This window comes from Dermochelys coriacea, chromosome 15, assembly GCF_009764565.3.
Source record: "Dermochelys coriacea isolate rDerCor1 chromosome 15, rDerCor1.pri.v4, whole genome shotgun sequence".
NCBI lineage: Eukaryota > Metazoa > Chordata > Testudines > Dermochelyidae > Dermochelys > Dermochelys coriacea.
The window spans coordinates 1,079,210-1,095,900 of record NC_050082.1 but is presented as its reverse complement, the minus strand read 5'-3'; the positions used below and the strand labels follow the sequence as shown (position 1 = coordinate 1,095,900).

The 16,691-nt window shown below is 46.0% G+C and overlaps 1 protein-coding gene across 10 annotated transcripts in view; it reads left to right on the top strand.

Annotated features, from left to right (window-relative positions):
* MTMR3 (myotubularin related protein 3) overlaps positions 1-16,691 on the top strand; it is a 230,354-nt gene that overhangs the window by 71,943 nt on the left and 141,720 nt on the right. For 8 of the 10 annotated variants that reach the window (XR_006275855.1, XM_043497966.1, XM_038372838.2 and 5 more), the window contains one exon: positions 6,003-6,083. The exons of 1 other annotated variant lie outside the window; for it this stretch is intronic. The gene's annotated coding sequence lies outside the window, so the exon portion shown is untranslated. Of the gene's footprint in view, positions 1-305; positions 339-6,002; positions 6,084-16,691 lie in introns of those variants that run through there. One more of the 10 variants, XM_043497963.1, reaches the window with a different exon arrangement.

The window sequence follows — 16,691 nt, the reverse complement described above, 5'->3', positions numbered from 1 at the left end:
CATAGTTCACTACCATGGTATTTGTGATGTCATAATCCTACTATTTCTTCTGTTTTCCATAGTGTCTTCCAGGAACAATGAGGTAAACAAGACCTAAATTTCTAAATGTAATAAACAACTAGAATAAAAACAGTTTGGAGGTGGGTGAGGGTGACTCTTTTGTAACTTCTTTATACATCTCAAAGAAGAAAAACAAAGAGGTACAAACTTACTACTTTTCCTTTACAAATCATCTTTAACTTCGTAGGGCTCAATCCTATGCACTTTTACTCGTATGAACAATCCCACTGAAGCCAATGACAGTACTTGTTGAAGCTGGACTTCTGCCGGAGAATAAGGTTTTGTACAGTCATGCCCTTTTTTATGCACTCAGTTGTGCCTATCTGTGAAGTTTTTAGCCTCATGATAATTAAATTAATCATATATTTTAAGTACGTCATCTAGTCAGAATATGCATGTAGGAAATTAACACATCCCCATTTTTAACACAGTTAAGACATACCAATCCATAGTAGTGTACTATACATTATCACAGTGTTATAGACTAGAGTATCAGATGAGATATGGCTTCTTTATGCCACTCTGGTGGGGCAAAAAGGCCAGAATCTGAACATAAATTGCTAGCAGAAAATTCTCTTGGTGGCATGAAGCGGACCCAACTGGCTCCTGTGCCACCTGCCCTCTACTCCATTGTAGAGGCATATCATAGATGATAGGGAAGCATCAGGGGAGGGTAAGTAGTGGGGTTATGCCTATTCTCCACTGCTATAGTGTCCTTAATGGTATAATTTAAAGCAGCTATGTAGCTGCTCTAACTCTTGGGGTGGGACCAGCACAGACAGGCCTTTAGAATTTGGGAGCTGTAACTAGTTTTCTGGCCTTTTTATCTCATGGGTCAAATGGAACTTGCGTGCCAGAGATAATCTGTCAGTATTAACTTTAACTTTATTATGTTAAAAATAAATCACCAGCTGTACAGCTAGTCACTTTAATACATCAGAAATTGAGACTGTTACCCTCTCTGCTGGTTGGTATTTGTAAGATAGCTTAATTCAGAGTAGTGTTTCTTGGTATAGCCTGTTGTTTTTTGGCCCAAGTTGCTGACTTAGGAAGTGATAACATTTTAGCTGCTTATCTATGACCAGCAGCCTTACAGAGGAATGCTAATGAATCTGTCATGAAATAGTTTCCAAACACTGCCAGAAATAAATTTCTATAACAAACTTGATTGGTCTCCATGTCAAACCAAGCTTTGTGCAACTGAGCAACTGTAGAACTGAGCTTGACTTACTAATCAGGCTGTATTACTTCTGCTTCATATGTCACTGCTAACCATCATCAATCATAAAGACCCTAGAATTGGAAATTAACCTGCAGTTTTGCTCAATTGTGCAAGGCATAATAATTAATACAGTTTCTCAGTATCCTACTTTAACCTGTGTGTTTTAACAATTGTGATTATTAGTGGCTCCTTTATCCACTATCAAAATAAAACATGGATACTGCAAGATTCTTTTATTGTAGCTAAAAGTTAATGCAAGTCTGTGTTCTTCTCTAAAGTGCATTGACTATATAATGTGTTAAAAATCCTCGTGCTTGATACATTTTGCTCCTATGTTTCTTTTTATTTTTGTTTTTCAGTTTTCTCTCCTCCCAGCACCTCAGACCTAAAATTAGATATCCCTGTTTTTTGTGAACTGAAAGTATTTTCTTCATTCCTGTTGCAAACCACTGACTAATTTAGACAATACATATATAAGAAAATAGAGATTTTTAGTTAGAATCTAATTGAGGGTATATCTCCATTGATAGAATGTCACATTGATAGACTAAAAGAAAAGGAGTACTTGTGGCACCTTAGAGACTAACAAATTTATTAGAGCATAAGCTTTCGTGAGCTACAGCTCACTTCATCGGATGCATTTGGTGGAAAAAACAGAGGAGAGATTTATATACACACACACAGAGAACATGAAACAATGGGTTTATCATACACACTGTAAGGAGAGTGATCACTTAAGATAAGCCATCACCAGCAGCAGGGGGGGGAAAGGAGGAAAACCTTTCATGGTGACAAGCAAGGTAGGCTAATTCCAGCAGTTAACAAGAATATCAGAGGAACAGTGGGGGGTGGGGTGGGAGGGAGAAATACCATGGGGAAATAGTTTTACTTTGTGTAATGACCCATCCACTCCCAGTCTCTATTCAAGCCTAAGTTAATTGTATCCAGTTTGCAAATTAATTCCAATTCAGCAGTCTCTCGTTGGAGTCTGTTTTTGAAGCTTTTTTGTTGAAGTATAGCCACTCTTAGGTCTGTGATCGAGTGACCAGAGAGATTGAAGTGTTCTCCAACTGGTTTTTGAATGTTATAATTCTTGACGTCTGATTTGTGTCCATTCATTCTTTTACGTAGAGACTGTCCAGTTTGGCCAATGTACATGGCAGAGGGGCATTGCTGGCACATGATGGCATATATCACATTGGTAGATGTGCAGGTGAACGAGCCTCTGATAGTGTGGCTGATGTGATTAGGCCCTATGATGGTATCCCCTGAATAGATATGTGGACAGAGTTGGCAACGGGCTTTGTTGCAAGGATAGGTTCCTGGGTTAGTGGTTCTGTTGTGTGGTGTGTGGTTGCTGGTGAGTATTTGCTTCAGATTGGGGGGCTGTCTGTAAGCAAGGACTGGTCTGTCTCCCAAAATCTGTGAGAGTGATGGGTCGTCCTTCAGGATAGGTTGTAGATCCTTGATGATGCGTTGGAGAGGTTTTAGTTGGGGGCTGAAGGTGATGGCTAATGGCGTTCTGTTGTTTTCTTTGTTGGGCCTGTCCTGTAGTAGGTGACTTCTGGGTACTCTTCTGGCTCTGTCAATCTGTTTCTTCACTTCAGCAGGTGGGTATTGTAGTTGTAGGAATGCCTAAAAACACCATCCTAGCCACTATGGATGTAGAAGCCCTCTACACCAACATTCCACACAAAGATGGGCTACAAGCCGTCAGGAACAGTATCCCCGATAATGTCACGGCTAACCTGGTGGCTGAACTTTGTGACTTTGTCCTGACCCATAACTATTTCACATTTGGTGACAATGTATACCTTCAAATCAGCGGCACTGCGATGGGTACCCGCATGGCCCCACAGTATGCCAACATTTTTATGCCTGACTTAGAACAACGCTTCCTCAGCTCTCGTCCCCTAATGCCCCTACTCTACTTGCGCTACATTGATGACATCTTCATCATCTGGACCCATGGAAAAGAAGCTCTTGAGGAATTCCACCATGATTTCAACAATTTCCATCCCACCATCAACCTCAGCCTGGATCAGTCCACACAAGAGATCCACTTCCTGGACACTAAGGTGCTAATAAGCGATGGTCACATAAACACCACCCTATATCGGAAATCTACTGACCGCTATTCCTACCTACATGCCTCTAGCTTTCATCCAGATCATACCACTCGATCCATTGTCTACAGCCAAGCTCTACGATATAACCGCATTTGCTCCAACCCCTCAGACAGAGACAAACACCTACAAGATCTCTATCATGCATTCCTACAACTACAATACCCACCTGCTGAAGTGAAGAAACAGATTGACAGAGCCAGAAGTCACCTACTACAGGACAGGCCCAACAAAGAAAACAACAGAACACCATTAGCCATCACCTTCAGCCCCCAACTAAAACCTCTCCAATGCACCATCAAGGATCTACAACCTATCCTGAAGGACGACCCATCACTCTCACAGATCTTGGGAGACAGACCAGTCCTTGCATACAGACAGCCCCCCAATCTGAAGCAAATACTCACCAGCAACCACACACCACACAACAGAACCACTAACCCAGGAACCTATCCTTGCAACAATTTGCCCGTTGCCAACTCTGTCCACATATCTATTCAGGGGATACCATCATAGGGCCTAATCACATCAGCCACACTATCAGAGGCTCGTTCACCTGCGCATCTACCAATGTGATATATGCCATCATGTGCCAGCAATGCCCCTCTGTCATGTACATTGGCCAAACTGGACAGTCTCTACGTAAAAGAATGAATGGACACAAATCAGACATCAAGAACTATAACATTCAAAAACCACAGGTTTCAGAGTAGCAGCCGTGTTAGTCTGTATTCGCAAAAAGAAAAGGAGTACTTGTGGCACCTTAGCGACTAACAATTTTATTAGAGCATGAGCTACAGCTCACTTCATCGGATGCATTTCGAAATGCATCCGATGAAGTGAGCTGTAGCTCACGAAAGCTTATGCTCTGATAAATTTGTTAGTCTCTAAGGTGCCACAAGTACTCCTTTTCTTTATTCACAAACCAGTTGGAGAACACTTCAATCTCTCTGGTCACTCGATCACAGATCTAAGAGTGGCTATACTTCAACAAAAAAGCTTCAAAAACAGACTCCAACGAGAGACTGCTGAATTGGAATTAATTTGCAAACTGGATACAATTAACTTAGGCTTGAATAGAGACTGGGAATGGATGAGTCATTACACAAAGTAAAACTATTTCCCCATGGTATTTCTCCCTCCCACCCCACCCCCCACTGTTCCTCTGATATTCTTGTTAACTGCTGGAATTAGCCTACCTTGCTTGTCACCATGAAAGGTTTTCCTCCTCCTCCCCTCCCTCTCCCCCCCCCCCCCCGCTGCTGGTGATGGCTTATCTTAAGTGATCACTCTCCTTACAGTGTGTATGATAAACCCATTTTTTCATGTTCTCTGTGTGTGTGTATATAAATCTCTCCTCTGTTTTTTCCACCAAATGCATCCGATGAAGTGAGCTGTAGATCACGAAAGCTTATGCTCAAATAAATTTTAGTCTCTAAGGTGCCACAAGTACTCCTTTTCTTTTTGCGAATACAGACTAACACGGCTGCTACTCTGAAACCTGACATTGATAGACTGTTACCATTGGTAGAATCGTATTTTTGTTTAATATTGATTTTCCTTGCTCATACGTCCCTGGCATGCCATTAAGGTGGTTTCCAAGTTATTGTAAAGAACACAAGCAGTTCACTGGGTGCGTGGAAGAGGAATTCCATCTGTTTGGTTACTTGCATACTTCTAGAAATGGCTGGTTTGAGACAGGAGTTTTAATTTTGGGGGTTCTGGTATTCAATTTAGCATACAGTTTTTTAGCCTCATCTGATTTCAGTTGTCAGAGTAGTCATTCAAATGTGATGAAAGATGCCTGTAGATCCTAGGTGAAGTCATTGCCTCATTCCTATGCAGATTAGACCTTTCATCCCTATAAAGGCTGGGCTTTTGCATAGGTGCAAAAATATTTTACATTCAAAGCTAGCTGTTTGAACAACTTTAGGTAACTTAAAAAAATTGGGATTAGGAAGAAACTTCTTATAGGGACATAACTGTCCACTTTGGGGTTTCTTACACTCTTTAACGCATCAGGTACTAGGCATGGTCAAAGAGAAGATAACAGATTAATTGGCTACCAGTCTGATGCAGTACGTCCTCTCCCATTAATAGTTTTTGTTTTTTAATTTTTTGGTAAAAAGCCGAATCTATTGCAAGATTTCTGTACAAAGAGAGGTTGGGTCTGGTGTAGCTATTAGCTTTCCTAAAGCCTGTTGCTGAATAATATCTTCTGATACTTCCCTGTTAGGAAGAGGGTTGAAAAACAGTTGAGAAACCTTATGTGCAGCCTTTCTGACCCATTCCCTTCCAAGAGTCAGACTTTAACCGGAACCCTGTATGCTTCATAAATCTGTATGACCCCTTCAAAGCTTATTGCTTTCACCAATAGAAGTTGGTCCAGTAAAAGATATTACCTCAACCACCTTCAGGTATTTTGAGATCTGGCTAGTTATGAAGTTTCGTCCAGTAGCTAGCAGTTGTTGACTTTTTCATTTTTAAACTGGGAAGATTTGTGTGGTAACTGAGTTTGTTTTAATAGCCTGTTTTTGAAAAAAAAAATGCTTTTTTGATTGAAGACTTTTAAAGCACAGTCTTTGATTTTGCAGCTTTCAAGGTGAAGTGTCAGAAAAACAACATCTGAAACTTGCTGGGACAAAGAAGACTCATTTGTTACCTATCATTATTTGGTAAGTTTATACATTTTTATCTAGACAAGTTTTGCTTCTGATTTGCACAGCTATGATTGATTAGTCTGTTCAAGAAATAAGAGGCAAACTAAGGTCAACATCCTAAGACGTTGGGCAGGATCCAGTAGTGGGCTTTTTTTTTGTTTGTTTTTTTGCAACTGTGGAACTTACCACAGAATTATGCTCCATAATCTTCCACTTTAAAAAAAGTTTTCTAGCCCTTTTGGTTGTGAAAAAAATCTTCCAAATGTGAACTAGTGTAGTTTTCCTGAGTCTGTATTAACAGAGAAATCTAAAGATGGCAACATAAATGTCAGTAGTGCTAACCACTTCACTGCTGAACAGTTTTGCAGAATCATTCAGCGAATTTTGGATGCAGTGGTAGACATCAGGGAGAGGGCAGTAGGACAGTTATTCTTAAGGGAGGGGAAACTGGAAATTCAAGCCCCTCTCAAAAATAATTTCAAGCCATCTCTGCACTTGTAAAAGAGGATAAAAGAGATTTATTCTCTATTCAGTGTCAGTTGTCTCACCTGCCTCTTAGGCCATGTCTACACTACCACTTATGTTCGACAAAACTTATGTCGCTTATCTGTGTGGGGGGAAAAAACCCCAACCCCCTGAGTGACATAAGTTTTGCCGGCATAAGGGGTAGTATGCACAGCGCTATGTCGGTGGGAGAGGTTCTCATCAGTACAGCTGTGCCATTATAAGCTTACTAGTGTAGACATGGCATTAGATAAAACCCAAACCATCTCCTGGAGTGCTTAACGTGCCCATCTTGCCACCTTTTTTTTTTTTTTTTTTTTTTTTTTAAATCAAAACCTTCGGTTTCCTACCTGCAACTTCTACAGTGCACTTACAGGTTGTTAGAACAAAAATATGTATCACACTGGAAATTTTGTGGGTAGTACAAAATCTATTAATATCAAAATAATGAAATTCAGGTGCAGGGAAGGAAGGGAAAGAGTATTAAATACTGGGGTCTCTGTCCCTTTTTCTTTCTCTCTTACTTTCCTTTGCTCTCAGCACTAAGCAGGTATCTTTTAAATGGGAGAGTATAAGCTTTACTAGGCGTCTTGCTCTTTCAGCTAGGACATGCGGATGGAGAAGGTAACAGGAAAAACATAAACAACTTACTTTGTCAGAAATATAGTTAGAGTAGAAAGGATAGCTCCATATTTTGAAAACTTTTGTATCCATTTGATTGTCAGAACTGGTGAGCCACAGAATGAAGTTTTATTTTTAAGAACAAGGATTAGTTTTACTAGCAATCAGCTGTCTAGGAATAGGGATTTGAACTTGAGAGTCAAGTTTTCTTGAACAGTCAGGACCTAAACTACATTTGAGAATTTTCATCTGAATTTGGGGGAAATGTTATTAACGCACAATAAACCACTGGAGATTTGCTAGCTGTAGTTAAACTAGACTGGAACTTTTACTCCATTCAGTTACTAATCAGGGAAGATTAACTCAGGTCCTGTGTGAAAGGTGGTCTTGAGAATGGATTTCTTTGGACGGTTTGTGTTAATCTCATTCTGTACTGAATTGCCCTGGAATGTGGCATGATGTGTGGATTGACATCAGTGAAATCCAACAAAGCTGCCTGTTGAGAGAGACTAAAGTTCACAGAAACAAGGTTTCATTTTCAGAGTATTGCTGATAATTTTTACAATCAAATCTTTTTCAGCTATTTATTTTACAGTTCAGGATCCTACTTCTAGTGTCTAAAAAATATGTTGCTCGTTTCCAGGCATATGACACTTTATTGAAAACCTGCTCATTGTTTAATTCATCTGATCTTTAGCAGTGAGAACTGCTAAATCAATTCTGATCATAGTGATTTAACACGGTTTTCTGTAACCCGGATCTGTAAACTAGTAGTGTTCAGATTTTTCAGCCAGAGGATCAATCATATTAATTCAGAAAGGTCAAGGGGCCACAGTCAATACTTTTGGACAGATTCTCTGGCCCACTTTTTCTCCATTTGCATCCCTCAGATGGTACAAAGGAAGCTGAACCCACCCCACCATTCCCCACAAGTTTTCTGCTGGTGATTCACCTAATGTGATGGCATTCCCAGAGGGTGTAGTGCCTGCATATTTGTTTCCCTCCTTGTCTCTTGGGGACTATCGCAGGACAGGTGTGCCCAATCCCCTTTTGGGATGGGGTAAGAATCGTTGTAGCTCCACAGCTAAGTCTGCGTGGTCACTCTGGGTCTCGGGGTAGTGTGGCCTAACGGCCAAAGTGAATATGGTTGCCCTCTTCTTCCGGGCAGTGTGACCCAATGGCCAAAGTCTAGATGGTTGTCCTCAGGTGCGGGCTGCGTGGCCAAATGGCCAGAGTCTATATATAAGACTACAATTTAGTCATGGGTATTTTTAGTAAAAGTCATGGACAGGTCACGGCCAATAAACAGATTCACATCCCATGATCTGTCCATGATTTATACTAGAAATACTTGTGATTAACTCTTGGGGGGAGGTGTGGGGGGCAGCTGCTGGGTGCGGGGCATCCAGGGAGCTGCTGCTGAGGGTGGGGCAGCCAGGAGGGACCGCTGCTTGAGGGGCACCTGGGGACAGTGACACCAGCTGCTGGGGATCATGGACAGCAGCTGCTCCAGCCAGGGACCGCGGCTGCTCTGGCTGTCCGGGGACCGCTGCCAAGGCCAGCGAACTACGGCTGCTCCAGCTGGCCGGAGTCAATACAGCCAGCCTCCCTATCGGGGTAAAGTGACCTTCTGTCTGGAGTCAATATCTCTTTGTGTTCTAGCAGCCAAAGTCAATATGGCTGCCCTCTTCAGCAGGGTTGAGTGGCCTAGTGCCCTGTTGGGGGAGTGGGCCACCACCTAGTGAGGTGGTGGTAGCCGGGGTAGAGGGATCTGGGCTCTCCCTGCTCCACCAGGTACCAGCTCAGGGCCCTGGCAGGGGGGAATATAACCAAAGCACACTGATGCCACTAACACAATGAGTAGTCCCTGGTGCAGTGGTCCAGATGTTGCCATGGTCTGTGGGCTTCTTCAGCTTGTGCAGCTCTCAGCAACTCTGACACTGTTTGGTGTCCGCCTGGGTTTTGGCACCTTGGCATCTGTCGCCGGGGCCTCTGCAGTTTTCAGGCTGGAGCCTGCAATGGGCATCCTCCCTTCTCAGCAGTCCACCCAGAATGAGCTGGGCTGCTCCCTTTTATATCTGGTCTCCAGCTGGAGCATGCCCAGCAGGGCTGAGGGGGCATGGCCTCCTTGTCCCAAAGGGAGGAGTTAACCCCTGCAGTACCAGTGCAGGGCAGGCGTGTTCCATCCCAGGGACCATAGCCAGCTGTTATAAATTAGAACAGACCCCAGGCTGCTCTGACTTGTGCCAGAACTGACACAAAATCAAGGGGAAAGGAGTACTTGTGGCACCTTAGAGACTAACAAATTTATTAGAGCATAAGCTTTCGTGAGCTACAGTTCACTTCATCGGATGCATCGATGAAGTGAGCTGTAGCTCACGAAAGCTTATGCTCTAATAAATTTTAGTCTCTAAGGTGCCACAAGTACTCCTTTTCTTTTTGCGAATACAGACTAACACGGCTGCTACTCTGAAACAAAATCAAGGGGTTTCTCAGCGTCTTTTTTTCTTTCCATGTGCTGCCTTGCTTTACTGTAGTTTGTGTTGGGAAGGCGGAGCCATCCTTTGCTAGTAGCTCCCATAGAATCAGTGAGAACTATCCTGCTCTCTCTGGGGCACTCACAGTTTGGCAAGAATCAGGCAGTGGGACCACTTGCACTCTCCTGCAGTGCAGCTCGTGGCCTTCAGGGAAGCTGATGAGCTGCTGCAACAGGGAAGGAACAGTAGTTGTGAGTGCTTTCAACTCGCGTGCACCAGAGGTGCTGCTGCGGTTATGTGGGAAGCAGTGAGAGGCAGTTAAGGAAGTGGTGCCACCATCCTCCTCTCCATAGAGGCTGATTCAAACACTGTAGTTCAAAAATCACAGGACACAGCTCAGAGAGCACATTTTCAAGTTGCTTTCAAGTACATATTTTCTTTTGAACTTCTTCTGGGTAACGATTTAGTCACAAAGGCCACATGTAGGACACCACTACTGTAGACTACATGATGACCAAGGCTCAGCAGCTCTCTAGGTGTACAATTTTGAAAGACCATCTTAGATTAGCCAAGAGGATCAGCATCTCTTCTACTTAACACAACTGTTAAAGGAAATCTCAAAACAAGAATAAATTCCTTAGCCAGAGACAATTCTTTAAGAGAATAAAACAAGCACACTGTTTTTGAAGTAAATAAATATATAGGATCAGGACAGCTACAGACATGTTAACTATTCATTATACATTAACAAATCTACTCTTACAGCCGCTGTGTGAGGAAAGTAAATATTAGCTTTGTTTAGGATTTTCAACAGTGCTGAGCATGGGCCAAGCACTATTTCCATTGAAATATTTGGGAGTTTTACTATTGGCTTTAATAGTAGAGTTAGACCAGTGCTGAGTGCATTTGAAAATCCCACTCCGAGTGTTGAAGTGCCTGCTCGAGAGGCCTTGGAGTGTAATGGACTAGGCATGGGTCTGTAGATGTACACTATTTGGGGCAGGGACCATCTTTGTATTCTGTGTTTGGACAGCGCCTACGACAATGGGGGCTGGGGTGGCCTTTGGGTAAGTCGGTTAACAGGTCCTCAAAGAATCAATCCTGAAGCACTTAGAGGAGAGGAAAGTGATCAGGAACAGTCAGCATGGATTCACCAAGGGAAGGTCATGCCTGACTAATCTAATCGCCTTTTATGATGAGATTACTGGTTCTGTGGATGAAGGGAAAGCAGTGGATGTATTGTTTCTTGACTTTAGCAAAGCTTTTGACACGGTCTCCCACAGCATTCTTGTCAGCAAGTTAAGGAAGTATGGGCTGGATGAATGCACTATAAGGTGGGTAGAAAGCTGGCTAGATTGTCGGGCTCAACGGGTAGTGATCAATGGCTCCATGTCTAGTTGGCAGCCGGTGTCAAGTGGAGTGCCCCAGGGGTCGGTCCTGGGGCCCGTTTTGTTCAATATCTTCATAAATGATCTGGAGGATGGTGTGGATTGCACTCTCAGCAAATTTGCGGATGATACTAAACTGGGAGGAGTGGTAGATACGCTGGAGGGGAGGGATAGGATACAGAAGGACCTAGACAAATTGGAGGATTGGGCCAAAAGAAATCTAATGAGGTTCAATAAGGATAAGTGCAGGGTCCTGCACTTAGGATGGAAGAACCCAATGCACCGCTACAGACTAGGGACCGAATGGCTCGGCAGCAGTTCTGCGGAAAAGGACCTAGGGGTGACAGTGGACGAGAAGCTGGATATGAGTCAGCAGTGTGCCCTTGTTGCCAAGAAGGCCAATGGCATTTTGGGTTGTATAAGTAGGGGCATAGCGAGCAGATCGAGGGACGTGATCGTTCCCCTCTATTCGACACTGGTGAGGCCTCATCTGGAGTACTGTGTCCAGTTTTGGGCCCCACACTACAGGAAGGATGTGGATAAATTGGAAAGAGTACAACGAAGGGCAACGAAAATGATTAGGGGTCTAGAGCACATGACTTATGAGGAGAGGCTGAGGGAACTGGGATTGTTTAGTCTGGAGAAGAGAAGAATGAGGGGGGATTTGATAGCTGCTTTCAACTACCTGAAAGGGGGTTTCAAAGAGGATGGCTCTAGACTGTTCTCAATGGTAGCAGATGACAGAACGAGGAGTAATGGTCTCAAGTTGCAATGGGGGAGGTTTAGATTGGATATTAGGAAAAACTTTTTCACTAAGAGGGTGGTGAAACACTGGAATGCGTTACCTAGGGAGGTGGTAGAATCTCCTTCCTTAGAGGTTTTTAAGGTCAGGCTTGACAAAGCCCTAGCTGGGATGATTTAACTGGGACTTGGTCCTGCTTTGAGCAGGGGGTTGGACTAGATGACCTTCTGGGGTCCCTTCCAACCCTGATATTCTATGATTCTATGATCTATGAGTCTCCTTTCTCTCGTATGTAAAATAGAGGTAATGCTGTTTACCTGTTCCATAGGGTTGTTGTGAAGTGTAACTAAACTATACTTATGTTCTACATAAATGCAAGTGTTAAGGCCAGTTAGTGGCATGGCGGGGGATCACATCTTGGCTGTTGGCCTCTAAAAGAAGCATTCTTTCTCAAAATGGGGGTCACAACTCTGAGGAGGTTTGTAAACAGGTATCAGGCGGCCACAACTCCCCTGTGATTTTCAGATTACTAAATGGAAGAGTGGTCCCAGGTCCAGGGTTGAGGGGAGGAGGAGAAGTTGATATAGAGAAGATTGAAAATGGAGCTGGGGATGAGGGGGTTGGGGTGTGGGAGGGGTCAGGGCTCTGGGCTGGGGGTTCAGGCTCTGAGGTGGGGCTGTGGATGAGGAATTTGGGGTGCAGGAGGGGCTCTGGGTTTGGGGGGACTCAGGGCTGCAGCACGGTGTTGGGGTACAGGAGGGGGTCAGGGTTCTTGGCTGGGGGAGGGGGTTGGGGTGGTGGAGGAGGTCAGGGCTCTGGGCTGGGGATTCAGGCTGTGGGGTGGGGCCGGGGATGAGGGGGTTTGGGTATGCGGGGGCTCAGGAAAACCACAGAACCCCCCCCCCCCCCATCGCGAAGGAAGGAGAGCACCTGGGACCTGCGGCGACCCATCCTACAGCACTGGCTGTTCAATGTTGCGATGGTAAAAGGTGCCATAAGGAGGGCTGGGGGGGGATCCTCATCAGCAGGGACGCTGGCGGCTCCCAACGGGCCGCGCAACAGTCTGTGACCTACCCTGTAGGTGAGTAAGGAGTCACGGAAGAGGGGGACCCGCTGGAAGGCTGCGGCGCCCTGCTTCCCGGTCCTTTTGCCCTCCCCTATGAGGGCCGTCGCCGGCCCGGAGGATTTGATGAAAGTCCCCCCATCGCTGGAGAGCAAGCTGTACTTTGTTGCAGGAGCCATGGATGTCTTCTAAAAACTCCTGCAACTCCTCTCACAGCGCATGGGGAGGTGGGGTTTTGGTCTCCTGGTTACTCCCGGATGGGGCCCTTGGTACAGCCCCTTGGCCCACCGAGATGGGCAGACAGGGTACAGACCCCCAACGGGGCTCCTGATGGGCTGGTGCCACTAGGCCCGCCGCAAACCCTGGGGCAATAGGGGGCGGTGGAGGGAAGATAGCAGCCCCTGGTGGGTCAGGACAGGTAAACACAAAGGCCGCTCCCTGAGGGTCATCTACTGGAAAAGGGAAGGAGACAGCCCTGGGGCGGCAATAACATCATGGGAGGTGGACAGGATAGGGGCAGGGGCAGAGGTGAGATTCTGGGTAGGGAGAGGGCTCTCAATGATGCTGGGCACAGGCTCTATGGTGGATTTGGTAGCCATGGCATCAGGAGGTGGACTAACTTCTGTAGGGCCTCCGCCCGGGAAGGAGGTCGATTGCTCCTCACCAACGAGGGCTGCCCCTGGTGGCTCGGGTCCTGGCCATGTGGCACTGGCCGTCGCCTCAACAGGCTCTGTGGTCGGCAGTGGGGTGCCATCTACAGCCGGGTTGATGGAGGAGTCCAGGGGCTCCTCGGAGGTGGGAGCGGAAGCAAAGGTTTGGGGGAGGGAGCATGGGGAAAGGGGGGCTGGAGTGAAGTTGCTCAGATCGAGGCCCGCTGGCATAGGGTCGTCCTCCCCCTGGGTGACCGGGGTCAGACCCAGGGCCTCGATCTCCTCATATATGGACGGGAGATCGCTTTCCGCCACCCTGGGATTCTCCCTGCTGGCACCTGATGCGACGTTCGCCTCGGGGCTCACAGAGGTTTCAGATGGCGCCAGGGCAGGAGGCGCTTCCTTGGAGGCTTCGGAGGGGAGGGATTCACATGAAGGGGAGATACTGCCTTCCAGTGCTGCCACGTCTTCCCCAGCCGGCGCCGGTGGATGGAACAGACCCATGGGTAAAGCGGAAGGCTCAGCATTGGTGCCCCTCTTCCTGGTCTTCCAGGGGGCCTCCACATCGGATGGGAGGATCGGAGCTTGAGCCTTCCACTTGCCCCTCTTCCCCTGGACTAGTGCCCAGCCCTCCATGGCATCATCTGGGGCTGGCTAGCAGAGGTCATATCACGGGGCAGAGGTGATGGCTCTGGGACTCGAGGGGATAATGGTGGGGCAGCACAAGGGAGGGTGCCTGCCCTCTCCCATGCCCGGCGGTGTCCCTGCCGCACCCTCCTCCCCAGGCCCCACCAGATTACAAGCAGGGGGGCAGGGCTCTCCCGCTCGTCTGGGCATAGTATGGGAGGTGCCCCTTGGTCCTGAGTGGGAGCAATGGTGGACTGGGAAGGAGGAGGGGTGGTTTTGGGCGCCGGGCCGCCAGGGGCGCTGGTGATGACGGGGTCGGTGCCCTGCCAGGGCTCGGGGGTCCTGGATGCCCTTCCTTGCCGGGCCAAGGGGCAGTCCCTCCAGACGTGTCCCATCTCCCGGCAGAAGTAGCACCGGGCCTCCCCCGTAGAGTAGTGCACCCGGTGGTGTCTGGCCTCGCCCTGGGAGCAGGAGTAGGAGCAGCAGATCTCTCCCTCCTTCTCTCTCCCCGCCAGATGGCTACAGGAGAGTAATAGAAGGCAGATATATTAGCCCCAGGTTAAGTAGGTCCCTTTTCCCTGGGTAAGGTAACAGGGAAGGTTTCAGAACAATCAGGAACCTTGTGCAGACAATTAAGACAGACAGGCTGATTAGAACACCTGCAGCCAATCAAGAAGCTGCTAGAATCAATTAAGGCAGGCTAATCAGTGCACCTGTGTTTAAAAAGGAGCTCACTTCAGTTTGTGGTACGCGTGTGAGGAGCTGAGAGTGAGAACATGGACTGCTGGAGGACTGAGGAGTACAAGCATTATCAGACACCAGGAGGAAGGTCCTATGGGGAGAATAAAGAAGGTGTTGGGAGAAGGCCATGGGGAAGTAGCCATCACACAGCTGTTCCAGGAGGCACTCTAGACAGCTGCATTCCACACGGCCCTCGGTTGAAACCCAGAGTAAAGGGTGGGCCTGGGTTCCCCTCAAACCTCCCAACTCCTGATCAGACACAGGAGGAGTTGACCTGGACTGTGGGTTCCACCAGAGGGGAGGTCTCTGGGCTATTCCCCGACCTACATGGTGAATCAGCAGAGATTGCAGGGGTCGTTCTTCTCTTTTTCCCCATGCTGGCCACTGTTGAGGTTATCTGAGTGAATGGCAGATTTGAGCCATGAAAGTGGCCAAACTGAGGGCTGCTGTGAATCTCTAAGGCAAGCAAATCTGCCAAAAAGCACAGGACCCACCAAGGTAGAGGAGGAACTTTGTCACTACACAAAAACACAGGCCTGGGTTCCCCCCAGACCTCCCAACTCCTGGTCAGACATAGGAGGAGTTGACCTGGACTGTGGGTTCACAAAAATGGTCAAATTGATTGGAGCTTCACAGCAGCAAGGCAAGCAAATCCTCCAATAAGTGCAAGTCCCACCAAGGTAGAGGAGGAACTTTGTCACAATATGTACTACTGATAAAGTGCAAGAGTACAATTTTGTTACATGATGCCGCCAAGAATTTTAGACCAAATGTAGCAAAATGCATTGTTGATGAAATTTAGCATGCTTTATACTTTGCTTTCAGTAAAGTTCTTATCTTTCTCATTTGCAATTTATTTATCTACTAGTTGTGCTTGGACTCTTTCAGGGGATGGGACATATACCTGACTATTGAACGAGTAAGCTAACAGTTATTTTATGGGTAGAAAAGGAGAGACTCAAATCTTAATTTTAAAACCCATCCTCAAGCATCCTGACTCCTCTTCTCTTTTGACATTCAGGATATGCTGCAGGGTATACTGTGCTCAATGTCTTTTGTTGGGAGATGGATTGAGGCAGGGATAGTCTATTTTTTTGTCAAGGTCCAAATTTTTTGGTCAAGGCTCAGACTCCAGAGAAACATTTTTCACACTGCAATAATAAGTGAACAACAAGATTTTGTGGTCAATTCAAAAGCATCTGGCTGCCCAGATTTGGCCCCCAATCTACCTATTGACTATTCCTGGTGATGCAGGAATGGTTGAACAAGCAAGATTATAATATAGCTAAGTGGTATTTTAGATTCAGTTGAATAAGTTTCACTTTTTGGATCCTTTGTCCTTAATTTTATGTATTTAGTTAACTGCATAGAGCTATTGGGATTGGCACTTACTAAATAAATAAGAAGTGAAGAAAGGTTTTCATCTCTACCTGTACTCAAAATTGATCTGTTGCCCAGGACCTGGAAAGATCTTGATAAAGGGCATGCTGCCAAGAAAGGCATAACAAGAACCAGTGTCTGGCATGTGAAGCCAGACAAATTCAAATAAGAAATAAGGCAAAAAAATTTAACAGTGAAGGTAATACCATTGGAAACTACCAAGGGAATTGGTGGATTCTCCATCTGGATGCCTTTCTGAAGAAGATATGCTTTAGCAAGTTATTAGGTACAATACAGGCATAACTGGGTGAAATTTAAAGTGTAATATACAAGAGGTCAGACTAGATGATCTAATTATCCTTTCTGGTTTTAAACTCTGAACATCCTCCTAAGTTACTAATGGACTGAAAAGTACTTCATCATCCTCATA